This window comes from Aulonocara sp. 'chitande type north' Nkhata Bay, linkage group LG23 (assembly GCF_057382095.1).
Source record: "Aulonocara sp. 'chitande type north' Nkhata Bay isolate Kocher_YH1m ecotype deep benthic linkage group LG23, A_spYH_male_GT1.1, whole genome shotgun sequence".
In the NCBI taxonomy this organism is placed as follows: domain Eukaryota; kingdom Metazoa; phylum Chordata; class Actinopteri; order Cichliformes; family Cichlidae; genus Aulonocara; species Aulonocara sp. 'chitande type north' Nkhata Bay.
Window position 1 is genome coordinate 32,199,271 of NC_141365.1, and position 15,890 is coordinate 32,215,160.

Consider the following 15,890-nt stretch of genomic DNA (forward strand, 5'->3'; position numbering starts at 1 on the left):
AATGGGGAACTCGACCGAAACAAAGTATAGGTTTTCATTATGTGTATAACTTGGAAATCTTAGCTCAAACAGCTGCAAATCCTGTTTTCCCAGCACGGGGACCTTGAGTTCTATAAGATAAAGCCATAAACATGTGTGTCTGAGTCTTCTATCAAAAGTTACAGCTATTTATATGAAGTTGTACAAAAACGCTTTCTTTCGCCAAGACAGTGCGTTTCTCACTGTTACATGCATTTGAATGGGGAACTCGCCCGAAACAAAGTATAGGTTTTCATTATGTGTATAACTTGGAAATCTTAGCTCAAACAGCTGCAAAACCTGTTCTTTTTTCCCAGCACGGGGACCTTGAGTTCTATAAGATAAAGCCATAAACATGTGTATCCGAGTCTTCTATCAAAAGTTACAGCTATTTATATGAAGTTGTACAAAAACGCTTTCTTTCGCCAACACAGTGCGTTTCTCACTGTTACATGCATTTGAATGGGGAACTCGACCGAAACAAAGTATAGGTTTTCATTATGTGTATAACTTGAAAATCTTAGCTCAAACAGCTGCAAAACCTGTTTTGTTTTCCCAGCACGGGGACCTTGAGTTCTATAAGATAAAGCCATAAACATGTTTGTCTGAGTCTTCTATCAAAAGTTACAGCTATTTATATGAAGTTGTTCAAAAACGCTTTATTTCGCCAAGACAGTGCGTTTCTCACTGTTGCATGCATTTGAATGGGGAACTCGCCCGAAACAAAGTATAGGTTTTCATTATGTGAATAATTTTAAAATCTTAGCTCAAACGGCTGCAAAACCTGTTCTTTTTTCCCAGCACGGGGACCTTGAGTTCTATAAGATAAAGCCATAAACATGTGTATCCGAGTCTTCTATCAAAAGTTACAGCTATTTATATGAAGTTGTACAAAAACGCTTTATTTCGCCAAGACAGTGCGTTTCTCACTGTTACATGCATTTGAATGGGGAACTCACCGAAACAAAGTATAGGTTTTCATTATGTGTATAACTTGAAAATCTTAGCTCAAACAGCTGCAAAACCTGTTTTGTTTTCCCAGCACGGGGATATTGAATTCTATAAGATAAAACCATAAATACATCAATCTGAGCCTTCTATCAAAAGTTACAGCTGTCTTCATGAAGCTGTACAAAAACACTTTATTTCGCCGAGACAGTGCGTTTCTGACTATTACATGCATTTGAATGCAGTTCTCGCACGAAACAAAGTATAGGTTTTCATTATGTGAATAACTCGAAAATCTTAGCTCAAACCTGTTTGCTCAACACGGGGATACTGAATATTATAAGATAAAGCCATAACTACGTAAATCTGAATCTTCTATCAAAAGTTACAGCTAACTTCATGAAGTTGTACAAAAAGGCTTTATTTTGCAAAGATAGTGCGTTTCTGACTATTACATGCGAGACGTGTCTCTTTACTGTGTTTAAGACACTTTACAGGTCCCTCCCCTAATGAAGAGTAGTGAGCAGCTGATTGGACCATGGAACAGGTGACCACGTTCAAAAAGCCGCTCTGACAGCTCCAGAGGGGAGAGAGGGAGAGAGTGTGTGCAACGAGCGAGTAGCCTGACAGCCGTGGCGGTCCTGACCATGGTTTTCCCAGCCTGTGCTTATCTTGTGTATTTGTGTGAGGGTGAATTGTAAAAGCCGCTCCTAGTGCATTAGCTGAGAGCTTAGGCACTCGTGGGCTGAAGCGGAAGGGGTGAGCTGCCTTTTCTTTTGGAATCGTTTTCTCCTGTTTTCTTGGTCAGGGAGCGAGGGATAGCTCTGTCATTTGTTTGTTCTTTTTCTTTCCTAGGGTTTAGTTAGTCTTTGCTGGTGGGTCTTAGTTGGTTTTGTTTATTATTTTGGCCTGGGCTCACCCTGGAGCTATGCTTCTTGTCCTTAAATAAAATCACCTTTTTTTTACTCACAACTGGTTTGGATGTTTGGCTTGGGAACCAGGGCGGGGATTTGTATCTCTCTCCTCCAACCTTATGTGCGTCCCTACACGCCTAGATTAGGGGCGTAACATAAATGGAGTTCTCACACGAAACAAAGTATAGCTTTTTATTTTGTGAATAACTTAAAAATCTTAGCTCAAATAGCTTTAAAACTGTTTGCTCAACGGGGATATTGAATTCTATAAGATAAAGCCATAAATACGTATATCTGAGTTTCCTATCAAAAGTTACAGCTGTCTTCATGAAGTTGTAAACCCTTTATTTCGCCGAGACAGTGCGTTTCTGACTTTTACATGCATTTGAATGGAGTTCTCGCACGAAACAAAGTATAGGCTTTCATTTTTTCAATAACTGGAAGCTCTTGGCTCAAACAGCTGCAAAACCTGTTTCCCCAGCACGGAGATGCTGAATTGTATAAGGCAAAGCCATATTGATGTGTGTCTGAGCCTTCTATCAAAAGTTACAGGTAACTTCAAGCTGTACAAAAACACTTTATTTCGCCGAGACCGTGCGTTTCTGACTATTACATGCATTTGAATGGAGTTCTCGCACGAAACAAAGTATAGGTTTTCATCTTGTGAATAACTTGAAAATCTTAGCTCTGTTTGCTCAACACGGGGATATTGAATTCGATCAGATAAAGCCATAAATACGCATATCTGAGTCTCCTATCAAAAGTTAGAGCTGTCTTCATGAAGTTGTAAACGCTTTATTTCGCCAAGACAGTGCGTTTCTGACTATTACATGCATTTGAATGGAGTTGTCGCACGAAACAAAGTATAGGTATTCATTTTGTGAATAACTTGAAAATCTTAGATCAAACAGCTGCAAAACCTGTTTGCTCAACACGGGGATATCGAACTTTATAAGATAAAGCCATAAATATGTTTATATGCGTCTTCTATCAAAAGTTACAGCTGTCTTGAATGAAAGCATTATAGCAGCTTACCTCGATCATGTGGTAGAACAGACACATGGGCCACCTACGTGTCCTTCTACGGCAGGAGTAGTTGCCACAAACCTGCAAAACAAAAAGAAATGATCAGGTGACATGAACAGATTTATACAGCCATAAGCAAGAGATTCTTCCTGCCTGTGGGCGTCAAACTGGACCCCCCCCCCCCCCCCCTCCTTACTGTAACTATCAAAACTATCATAGTCTAAGACTATCATCTCATATCAAAACTATTATAATCACATTATCTGACTTTATCAGTTATAACAATGAGAAACGGTAAACAATTTGGCAAATAAATTACTTATAATTGTGCTTACCTGGTCCAAATGATCCACAGTCCCTTTGCATTTGTTATAATCCAGGATGATGTGGGGCTTTCTCTTCCCAGAGTCCTGGACTTGTAGCTCACGGTGCCTGGTGCTCAATAAGACAACCTTTTTTCTTTGCTTGGGGATGTAGGAAACCACAGCCTTGCCCCCCCCCCCCCCCCCCCCCCCCCCCCTAGCGACCTGGACGGGAGAGACGATCATCGAATCTTACTGCCCGATTAATTTGCTCAAATCATTTTTTTTTGACATGGTAGCATGAAACAGAAGAGCCCTGTCTCCCCATTTCACAGGCTTGTTGTCGTTTCATGTTGAGACCTGTACAGGCCAGCCAGCATCACAAGCCCCATGTAAGCCTGCAACTCCTCATCTATGTCCTTCCAGTCTTTTACTGACCTGTTGCCCCTGCAGGTTGGTGAAATGCAGGATTAGCTGCATAATGTCCTCTGCAAAAAAAAGATGGAAAGTGCTCACAGGGCTGCTGATCCTATACGAATTGCATAATGGGTTGGTCCTGGGGTTAAAATGGGGGGAGGAAAAAATGGCAGGACCTCTTCGTGTGTGGGTTGCCACATGATTTCTCCATTTTTAGATCTCCACTGGCCATCCTCCAGTCTTGTCTCTTCCTCCTGCTCTTCTTCCTCCTTCTCCTTCTCCTCCTCCGCACATGAGCTGCAAAGCTCCTCGGTGCCTGGCAAAAATTCTTCTTCGCTGTCAGAAGTATCTCCACTGCTTGTGGAGAGTGCAAAACTGCAGCAACAGCCTCCTCTAAACTGAGTGCACGCTTCATTGTGTCTGTGCAGAAATGACCACTCAGACCAGGCTGCAAAGTATTCTCATAGACTTCAAAGGTGCACCTGAATAAACATGCTATACCATACATCCAATAAGAGAGAGGAGGCACACTCTTGATCAAGAAAAAACATAAGCGCACGCCTTTGATCTCTCTCCCCCCCCCCTCTCTCTCTCTCTCTCTCTCTCACACACACACACACACACATGCACATACATACATACACAATACCATTTTATGGTGGTTAGCTGTTTTATTGTCATGCATTTTACAAGGTAAGATAACCATGTCCTGCATTCAAAACCACTGAAAATGTCTATGGTGGTGCTGTGCCTAATATTGTGCTGGTGTATGCTGGGTAATCGCACAGCTAGCGACTGGGTGACTTTATTCACCCGCTTCGGCTGTTGTCAGTCCATATCCCCTAGATATGGACCATCTCCTGCTAGATTGTTCAGAAGGTTGTTATCATCCATCCAGATGGAGGATCACTAACAGGAGCGTGGGAAGACTCCAGAATCCACTCTGGCTGCAATCCGGTGGATACAGGAGTGTGTACAGGTAAGACCGTTTAAACGGACAGCATTTATAGAATGACTATTAAAAGTCAGACCAGCGAGTGTCAATAATGTTAATGTGGTTATGTTAGTAATACACCGAGTGCTAATATAACAGCTTTAAGATGCATTTGTAGATGTTATTACGTGTTTTACCGTCTTTATGGTGCTAGCTTAAAGTTACGGTGTAAACGTTAGCTTATATTGGAGTAAAGCTGTTACTGTTTAAACGATGTTAGCACAGAAATATTAGCTTCTGTCATGACTGACGAAGTTACTAGTTAATAAAGTTTCCAGTAAAGTGTTTAATCGCAGCCACAGACTGACAGCAAATATCTCGATTAGCTTCAGTGCATCTGTAATAAATATGTGCAAGTTTCAGTGCTTCGTTTAAACTGTATGATACTTATACTGACCCAGGGTCAGTGTAAAATACAATCCTAGCTGTGTGAACAAAGCCTGGCTCCTTTAATCCTGCATGAAAAACCTCAGGATGCAGGCTATTATTACTCTTTCCTGCTGGCACACCTGTCACACCTGAGAGTCAGCTAGAAACTTACAGTGACGTGGACATCATGCAAAGACTGCCAGACTCTGTAATACTGCGAATGATCAGTGACTCAAGTTAACACTAAACTTTAAACGGTACCTCTGTGTCTCTGTGTGCTGAACATTTAGGATTGAGTCAGGCTGCATCTGTGTTAGTCCTCTGACAGACTGGTGACCTGTCCAGGTGTGCTCTACCTATGACTACTGGGACAGGCTCTAGCTCCTGTAATAGAAATTTTATGTTATTCTCATTTAAAGCATTTAAGTGCTTATGCATATGCTTAGTTGTGACACTGTTATAGACTGTTCAATGAAGGTTTCTAAAACTAGATGAACTTACTTCAGCAGTTTGAGAAAACAACTCCCTTTACAGGTGCTGATAACGTCAAGGGCACAAAACAGCATAACCATTGATCCGTTAGGTTTCATAGCGAGACACGTGAAGTGGCAGAGCTGACATGACTGAACTGTGATGTTTGATGTGTGTTTGCTCTCCTGTGCACAGTAATAAATAGCATGATCACAGCTCTTTCTGTGTTGCAGACTTTATTTAAAAAATTCCATGACATCTACTATAACTGAACCAACCTGGTGCTCTTCATTTATGGAGGCTGTTGAGTCTGAATGTTGGATGTTGTGTATCTCGTGTTCTCTGGGCTTTGTTGTCCTCAGTCTTTTTGCAGGATCAGAAAACAAAACCGGGAGGCGTGTAAATGTTTCTTCTCCATGATGTTTCTTCAAATGTTTCTTCTGGATGATGATATGACCGTGACACGGGATGCCACCTTTGGTCTTGTGACGAAGCAAAGCTCAGGAAGAAGTGTGATTAAATGGTACCCACATGTTGAGAAGGATGTACAGGGCACCTGCAGCCAAATCCAAGCTTCAGCTTAGTTGTAGTTGCAGAATGCTATAGGACTGAGACATCTAAGGCATCAAATGTTTGATTAAACGGATGAAAAAGAGAAGTTTTTTCCCTATAATTATCACTTCTTAAAATCTGTAGCAACTTCAAGTCTGTCAGCATGCTGAGCATGCTCAGAATGTGACAATATATTTTTGTTCAATATTTAATTTCTTTCAGTTGCAATTGTTAAATGAAAAAATATATATTCTTATAATTTAGCAAACGAATTTATAAAAAAAAAAATACATATATCTGTATTAGTTTTAGTAAATTAATTTGACACCTGTATTGAAAATACCATATTGTATTCATACAGAATCAGTATGGTATCATTGTTTGTCTGTTCACTGATTGTTGAAGCTAAGAGCTACTTTGATCTGTTTAGATCTAAAGTATCCAAAGTTGAGTTCTAATGTTTCTTCACCCCTGTGTGTGTGATATGTGATTTCCTACATGCTGGCAGAGCAGAGCAGCAGTTTGTGCTCACAGATGGTGACGGTGTGGAGAGACGGTGGTATTTCCTCAGAAGAACCAGCAGAGTCACAAAGGACACCAGTCCATCTCACCACCTTGACTTGCTGACTGATGTTCGTCTACACTGCACAGAGGAAATCAACTGACCGAGGTTTGTCCAGTGACGTGTTATGAAATGTATATTTGTTTTATGCTTACAGATATGTTTTTCTTGACAGAGGCTCTGCAGAGGTTAGACAAAGCAGAGAAAACATGTGCTTTACATTTTACTGTGATTTATTGAGATATTTGTTGCCTGATGTTCAGCAGGAATGGAGAAATAGAATCAAAGGGAGATGTTTTTCCTGTTTTTGTAATGATGTAAGTAAATCTTCAATATTATTTATTTGCTTGGTTATATTAGGAGCGTTTCTGAGTGAGGGGGAGAGGAGTCATCATCCAGGTAAAGTGACGTGGATCAGTGGATACACTTGTCTCCCCTTTAAAGGAGACGATCCAAGTCATCCTTAAATGTTAGCGCTTTCAAATACACAAACATTTTTAAAGGACAAAAATGAACATCCAACTTTGACTGTAATACAAAATAAATCTTTGCATGTGTGTTTTCAAACTCTCAGATGGGCAGTATATCAGTCTTGGACTGTCTAACCTGCCGGAGCAGCACTGAATGACCACCGCACGAGCATGTTCCTGCAACATTCAGCATCTGATCCTTCATCTGTGTGCTTCTGCTTTTGGTAAGTAGAGTTACCCAACTCCAGTAACTCTAAACACATGCCATCCATTTCTAACGGCCTGGTTACTTCCTGTCAGTTACTTTAGAAACCATGTGGTCACCTGACCTAACACTGTTTCTTCTTCTTCTCCTTAATGTTGAAGTGTCAAATGTCAAACAGCTGGAGAGGAAACTACACCAGTGTACTGGGATGTTTCAGCAACACGTGCCAGATGCTGTTCCTTCATGGTGACATCACCAGAGACAGTCCCGCCAACCTCAGGACCCATTGATTATGATGATCTGATCCATCAAACCCCCAGCAGGTGAACTTTATTCATGACATAACACCGCAACAATGTAAAAAATTAAACAGCAACAGTCTAAATGTAAAGTGCATTCTAAAGTCCTCTTCAATAAATTGTATGCAAAGAGTCATTCAGGTCACTACAGAACCCAGAGTCTTCATCATTAAATCTCTGGTTGCTTCAATTTTTCTATCCTATATCAGATATTTTAAAGGTTAGCTTAGGTAAAGTTCCATTCTCATGGTGAGGCAAAGTGCTTTATGTGTGTGTGTGCCCGTGTCATGAACGGCTATAAAAGGCCTATAATTAAAGAACAAAGCGGGGTTTGAGTTCGAGTTGCGGCAGACTGTCACTACTTGTAAATGGAACGCAGCCTTCCTACGGCGGACAGCTAATAACAGGAATCGGACGCGGTCCAGCCAAGTCCACAGCAACCACCATAGCAACCGCCTAGCATGACCTTAAAAACATATTCTGTCTTCATAACTATCAAAATCGTGAAATGATTTGCAAAGTGTGAAAGTGTTACAGCTGCAGAGAGCTATGGCGGTATCTATGGAAGCTGTTTACATAGCTAATAATATACGATGTAACCATGGAGACAGTCAGTCACTTGAGCTAGCGGTGCATGTTTACTACAGTGAATAAGGTGATTGAGTGCACAGCGTCCACACTCTGCAGGGAGTAAAGACATTACTTCAATATTGTTTTATATTGATATATATTAGCCTTCTGTTGACCATCACCTCAGGTTCACCATTACAGTTTCAGATTACAGATGCACACTGTCTAAACACATTCAAAAACTCATGTCTCAGAAATAAGCACAGCTGTTCATGTTTGTCATTAGAGTTTTATTTGTAAGAAAATTATGAACTTCATATTGTGCATTAAATAAAAGAACATTTCACAACTCTGAGTCAACAGAAACAGGTAACAGAAATGTCTCTAATGTGTACAGTGTAGTGTAAGCATTAAAAGATCATAAAGGAAAAACTAACATTTATGTGAAACTAATTGTAATAAAAAATGAGCAGGTGCTTTATAGATTTAAAAGAAAGAATCTGAAAACAACACTTTTTTGGTCTAAGTGATCAAAGTAGAAAACAGAACTGATGTTCAAGAACAAACCGTAGCTGCACTAATATTACACATCTCGATCGTTGTACTGAACAGACATGTTGCTTTTAAAACCACATGCAGTGTGTGACCATGACTGTTCACTGAGACCATGAACGCCACTTCGCTGAAGCATTCTTCTTCTTCTTCTTGCCATTAAATTGGAAGCAGAAGCAGCACGAGCTGATTTGATCTACTGAAAGGAAAAAGCAGAACATCTGAGTTGAAACCAGTCAGCTGAAATCATTAAGACAGGAACAAATTCAATGCAGTGTCTCAAGTGGCTTAGCCTGTTACAACTGTTGATACAAGCTAAATACGGTTAACACACAGTGTCAGGGAGCTCCAGTGTGGGAACTAGTGGCTTTAGGTTTGTAGTCATTTAACTTTCATCCATTCATTCGTTTAATTCAGGAGGAAGAAATGCCAGGTTGGTGCAGGCTGGTTACATGCATTTGGTCCCATGCTGTCTTTAATTAAATGACTTGGTTCATTTTATGGCTGGGCTGTATGTGGGGTTATATCATGTTATTTGGGCAGGAGTACCTGTCCCCTGTTAGACTTAGAAAGTTTCTCCATAAGTAGAGTTTCTAACTCTTCTAGCACATCTGTGGCTGACAGCTTTTTGGTGGCTCTTTTTACCCCACACTGGTTGTGAGTGTGTAAATAGCCCCACTAGTTATTTTGGGTTGCAGTTAACTAGGGAGGAAGGGGTGGGTATGCCATGATTAGGTGAATAACAATTATATGTGATACATAAATTTCACAATGCATGCATATATCTCTATCAATTAAACCTGGCCTGAGGGCTGCCATTTTTTACATTCAGTTATTTCTCTTAGAAATGTTGGAACTAAATAATGAATGTGTTACAGTTAAAGTGAAACACTGGTCAGTGTAAATGGCTCATTGGGACACAGAAACCTTTAAATTAAACCTGATATCTAGTGTCAAACAATATCAAAGCTGTAAAAGATGTTTACATTCAGAATTTATAAAACTATGATTGTAAATAAATTCAAACAAGTGAGCTTTTCTCTTTGTGCTGAATATCAACACTGTGGTTTCTTAGACTGTAAGCTGTACTTTAGTGCAACCAGTTGCAGAAGCTGCCACTCCAAATGTCTTTTGATAACAAGAAAAAAATACCTTTTCAGTACACGGCCTGAAGTTCTTCTCCGACATCTTCTGCAATCGGCTTTGTCTGCTGGTTTGAAGACAATAAACCACAAAAAAGATGATTTAGTCACTTTGTCTGCGTCATGCAGCTCGAATGTGTCGTGTAACGATGTTGAATAGCCGTCGTTATCCCTCTGCTTTGAGCCTTTTATCAAAAGTTACAGCTAACTTCATGAAGTTGTACAAAAAGGCTTCATTTCGCCGAGACAGTGCGTTTCTGACTATTACATGCATTTGAATGGAGTTCTTGCACGAAACAAAGTATAAGTTTTCATTATGTGAATAACTTGTATTTTACACTGACCCTGGGTCAGTATCAACTTCATGAAGACAGCTGTAACTTTTGATAGAGGACTCACACACACACATATTTATGGCTTTGCCTTATAGAATTCAGCATCTCCGTGCTGAGGAAATAGGTTTTGCAGCTGTTTGAGCTAAGATTTTCAAGTTATTCACAAATTGAAAACCTATACTTTGTGTCGGGCGAGAACTCCATTCAAATGCATGTAATAGCGAGAAACGCACTAACGTGGTGAAATAAAGCGTTTTTCCATAAACTTCATAAAGACAGCTGTAAATTTTGAGAGAAGACTCACACACACATTGGGGGGATATTGAAGTCTATAAGATAAAGCCATGAATATGTTTGTCTGAGTCTTCTATCAAAAGTTACAGCAAGCTCTATGAAGTTGATGAGAAACGCGTTTCTCACTGTTACATGCATTTGAATTTAGTTCTTGCCCGACACAAAGTATAGGTTTTAATTTGTGAATAACTTGAAAATCTTAGCTCAAACAGCTGCAAAACCTATTTCCTGAGCACTGAGATGCTGAATTCTATAAGGCAAAGCCATAAATATGTGTGTGTGATTCTTCTATCAACAGTTACAGCTGTCTTCTTGAAGTTGATACTGACCCAGGGTCAGTGTAAAATACAATCCTAGCTGTGTGAACAAAGCTTGGCTCCTTTAATCCTGCATGACAAACCTCAGGATGCAGGTTATTATTACTCTTTCCTGCTGGCACACCTGAGAGTCAGCTAGAAACTTACAGTGACGTGGACATCATGCAAAGACTGCCAGACTCTGTAATACTGTGAATGATCAGTGACTCAAGTTAACACTAAACTTTAAACAGTACCTCTGTGTCTCTGTGTGCTGAACATTTAGGATTGAGTCTGCATTGACTTTATTTATTGAGACTTTAATGTGCTAAAAGCAGGTTGAAGACAGCTCAGAAACATTTGAAGATTAAAATTTAGCATTATGGCTGCTGGTGGTTTGTAAAGCCTATACTCAGCTGTAGTTTTTGTTACTAATTTATGTTTGTTGTTGTTTAACACAGATTTCAGAAGAGCAAATATGCTTAATAGTTTAACTAGATTTCATTTGTCAGTGTGGGACTGCTGAGTCACCTGAAGAACTCATTTCATTCATTCTCCACATGATGTTCATATACAGAAATGTTTCACAGGAACTGGTTCCTCCCAAACTGTGAACTAGTGTGTTTCCATAGATTATCTCTGTATGAATGTACTTTTAAATGAAGGCAAGTGTTTGTCCTTTTTTGTTCCTCAGTTACAGTACGTGATATCTTGATATCAGGCGGTCAACACTGGGGGAAGACAAGAAGCAGACGTACTTCCAAGAGGGAGCTGCAGTGAGGACACAGCCAGGTCACTGAGGTCAGAGGTCAGAATCTGAAACAGCTCAGGTTTATATTTTAGGGGTTATAAAAAATCAAAATGTATTTATGAAGAAACCTTTAAATAATAGTCATAATTATGATTATTATAAGAAATATCAAACATTTAAGTGGATTTTCTGTTACACATGTTGTATTAGCCCTGCAATAAACTGGCAGCCTGTCTTTGTCCTGTATCAGCTGGGATAGGCTTCATCCTCCCACAACCCTGAATTGGATACATTGTATTCCAATTATGTAATCTGATCATTTACAAACTCAAGGTATCTAATCAAAATGTAAGTAATAATTATAAAATGGGAAAGCAGAAATAAGTGTGACATAAATGTAAATGTGTTAGCTGACATAGAGGACAGCTACATGTAGTCTGAAAAACCTTTGTTGTCAAGTTTGCAGGTATATCAGCACGAGACATTCTTACATAGAAGAGTCTGTTAAAGTCTCTAACTCAGCGAAGCATTATTGGTCCCGTCTGTTTGGATAAATATAGTAAGTTGATGTTTGTCCATTTATTGACACATTTTCTTAAGTGCTTATCCAGTTCAGGATCACAGTGGAGCTGCAGCTGGATATGTTCATTAAATAAACCTTACAAAAGTTAACAATAAACCTGCATCCATGTACGTTGTTGTCCACAGGATAAGAAAATCAAACTGGAACACTGTGGAACATGTTAATAAATGTTTGTGTGTTTATGCCTGTGTCTTTCACAGGAGGCGCTGGAAGGTTTCCCTAATAGTTCCTGGTGAATCAAAGCAGAACCATAAAGGTTGCTGGATTGCATGATGGCCTTACCCCTGAGCAGTCATCCTGTTAAAGGAGGAACCAGTTAGAAGCTGTTTTCAAAGTAGCTGAGCAGATTTCATCTCAAGTAAGCGATTAACTGTTTGTTCATCTGTTCTGCCACTTAAAGAGCATTTAAGGACGTCTTTTGAGTGTCCAGCTGAATTAATTCTACTGGCTCTCATGGTCATTTGTTATTATAGACATATTTTTCATGTTCATCCAGCTATTTAGTAAATTCTATCTATTTAGTAATATCCGTCAGCTATAAAATGTAATATAAATATAAAAAATATCTAAATATCTCCTGCACTTTATATTTTAATGATGTAAGTCTGTTATCGTGTTACATTAGCATTCCTCACATATCAATGAGATGCTGTACAGTACAATCCTACTGACGCAGCAGAGGGATAACGACGGCTATTCAACATCGTTACACGACACATTCGAGCTGCATGACACAGACAAAGTGACTAAATCATCTTTTTTATGGTTTATTGTCTTCAAACCAGCAGACAAAGCCGATTGCAGAAGATTTCGGAGAAGAACTTCAGGCCGTGTACTGAAAAGGTATTTTTTTCTTGTTATCAAAAGACATTTGGAGTGGCAGCTTCTGCAACTGGTTGCACTAAAGTACAGCTTACAGTCTAAGAAACCACAGTGTTGATATTCAGCACAAAGAGAAAAGCTCACTTGTTTGAATTTATTTACAATCATAGTTTTATAAATTCTGAATGTAAACATCTTTTACAGCTTTGATATTGTTTGACACTAGATATCAGGTTTAATTTAAAGGTTTCTGTGTCCCAATGAGCCATTTACACTGACCAGTGTTTCACTTTAACTGTAACACATTCATTATTTAGTTCCAACATTTCTAAGAGAAATAACTGAATGTAAAAAATGGCAGCCCTCAGGCCAGGTTTAATTGATAGAGATATATGCATGCATTGTGAAATTTATGTATCACATATAATTGTTATTCACCTAATCATGGCATACCCACCCCTTCCTCCCTAGTTAACTGCAACCCAAAATAACTAGTGGGGCTATTTACACACTCACAACCAGTGTGGGGTAAAAAGAGCCACCAAAAAGCTGTCAGCCACAGATGTGCTAGAAGAGTTAGAAACTCTACTTATGGAGAAACTTTCTAAGTCTAACAGGGGACAGGTACTCCTGCCCAAATAACATGATATAACCCCACATACAGCCCAGCCATAAAATGAACCAAGTCATTTAATTAAAGACAGCATGGGACCAAATGCATGTAACCAGCCTGCACCAACCTGGCATTTCTTCCTCCTGAATTAAATGAATGAATGGATGAAAGTTAAATGACTACAAACCTAAAGCCACTAGTTCCCACACTGGAGCTCCCTGACACTGTGTGTTAACCGTATTTAGCTTGTATCAACAGTTGTAACAGGCTAAGCCACTTGAGACACTGCATTGAATTTGTTCCTGTCTTAATGATTTCAGCTGACTGGTTTCAACTCAGATGTTCTGCTTTTTCCTTTCAGTAGATCAAATCAGCTCGTGCTGCTTCTGCTTCCAATTTAATGGCAAGAAGAAGAAGAAGAATGCTTCAGCGAAGTGGCGTTCATGGTCTCAGTGAACAGTCATGGTCACACACTGCATGTGGTTTTAAAAGCAACATGTCTGTTCAGTACAACGATCGAGATGTGTAATATTAGTGCAGCTACGGTTTGTTCTTGAACATCAGTTCTGTTTTCTACTTTGATCACTTAGACCAAAAAAGTGTTGTTTTCAGATTCTTTCTTTTAAATCTATAAAGCACCTGCTCATTTTTTATTACAATTAGTTTCACATAAATGTTAGTTTTTCCTTTATGATCTTTTAATGCTTACACTACACTGTACACATTAGAGACATTTCTGTTACCTGTTTCTGTTGACTCAGAGTTGTGAAATGTTCTTTTATTTAATGCACAATATGAAGTTCATAATTTTCTTACAAATAAAACTCTAATGACAAACATGAACAGCTGTGCTTATTTCTGAGACATGAGTTTTTGAATGTGTTTAGACAGTGTGCATCTGTAATCTGAAACTGTAATGGTGAACCTGAGGTGATGGTCAACAGAAGGCTAATATATATCAATATAAAACAATATTGAAGTAATGTCTTTACCCCCTGCAGAGTGTGGACGCTGTGCACTCAATCACCTTATTCACTGTAGTAAACATGCACCGCTAGCTCAAGTGACTGACTGTCTCCATGGTTACATCGTATATTATTAGCTATGTAAACAGCTTCCATAGATACCGCCATAGCTCTCTGCAGCTGTAACACTTTCACACTTTGCAAATCATTTCACGATTTTGATAGTTATGAAGACAGAATATGTTTTTAAGGTCATGCTAGGCGGTTGCTATGGTGGTTGCTGTGGACTTGGCTGGACCGCGTCCGATTCCTGTTATTAGCTGTCCGCCGTAGGAAGGCTGCGTTCCATTTACAAGTAGTGACAGTCTGCCGCAACTCGAACTCAAACCCCGCTTTGTTCTTTAATTATAGGCCTTTTATAGCCGTTCATGACACGGGCACACACACACATAAAGCACTTTGCCTCACCATGAGAATGGAACTTTACCTAAGATAACCTTTAAAATATCTGATATAGGATAGAAAAATGAAGCGACCAGAGATTTAATGATGAAGACTCTAAAACCCACTGTCTTGACAAAATAAAGCGTTTTTGAACAACTTCATATAAATCGCTGTAACTTTTGATAGAAGACTCAGACAAACATGTTTATGGCTTTATCTTATAGAACTCAATATCCCCGTGCTGGGCAAACAGAACAGGTTTTGCAGCCGTTTGAGCTAAGATTTTAAAATTATTCACATAATGAAAACCTATACTTTGTTTCAGGCGAGTTTCCCATTCAAATGCATGTAACAGTGAGAAACGCATTGTCTTGGCGAAATAAAGCGTTTTTGAACAACTTCATATAAATCGCTGTAACTTTTGATAGAAGACTCAGACAAACATGTTTATGGCTTTATCTTATAGAACTCAATATCCCCGTGCTGGGCAAACAGAACAGGTTTTGCAGCCGTTTGAGCTAAGATTTTAAAATTATTCACATAATGAAAACCTATACTTTGTTTCAGGCGAGTTTCCCATTCAAATGCATGTAACAGTGAGAAACGCATTGTCTTGGCGAAATAAAGCGTTTTTGAACAACTTCATATAAATCGCTGTAACTTTTGATAGAAGACTCAGACAAACATGTTTATGGCTTTATCTTATAGAACTCAATATCCCCGTGCTGGGCAAACAGGTTTTGCAGCCGTTTGAGCTAAGATTTTAAAATTATTCACATAATGAAAACCTATACTTTGTTTCAGGCGAGTTTCCCATTCAAATGCATGTAACAGTGAGAAACAGACTGTCTTGGCGAAATAAAGCGTTTTTGAACAACTTCATATAAATCGCTGTAACTTTTGATAGAAGACTCAGACACACATGTTTATGGCTTTATCTTATAGAACTCAATATCCCCGTGCTGGGCAAACAGAA

The 15,890-nt window shown here is 39.2% G+C and overlaps 1 long non-coding RNA gene across 10 annotated transcripts; it reads left to right on the forward strand.

Annotated features, from left to right (window-relative positions):
- Positions 1-4,234: 4,234 nt before the first annotated feature.
- On the forward strand, positions 4,235-14,425 carry LOC147302227 (uncharacterized). Of its 10 annotated transcripts, XR_015127181.1 has the most exons (10): positions 4,235-4,318; positions 4,524-4,604; positions 5,822-6,681; positions 6,934-7,042; positions 7,148-7,267; positions 7,410-7,571; positions 11,431-11,544; positions 12,271-12,428; positions 12,856-12,913; positions 13,867-14,425. It is a non-coding gene; the product is annotated as an uncharacterized LOC147302227 (long non-coding RNA). The 10 variants fall into 10 exon arrangements; XR_015127179.1 differs by having other exon boundaries at positions 4,524-6,681; positions 13,867-14,415; XR_015127180.1 differs by having other exon boundaries at positions 4,241-4,604; positions 13,867-14,421.
- Positions 14,426-15,890: the final 1,465 nt, after the last annotated feature.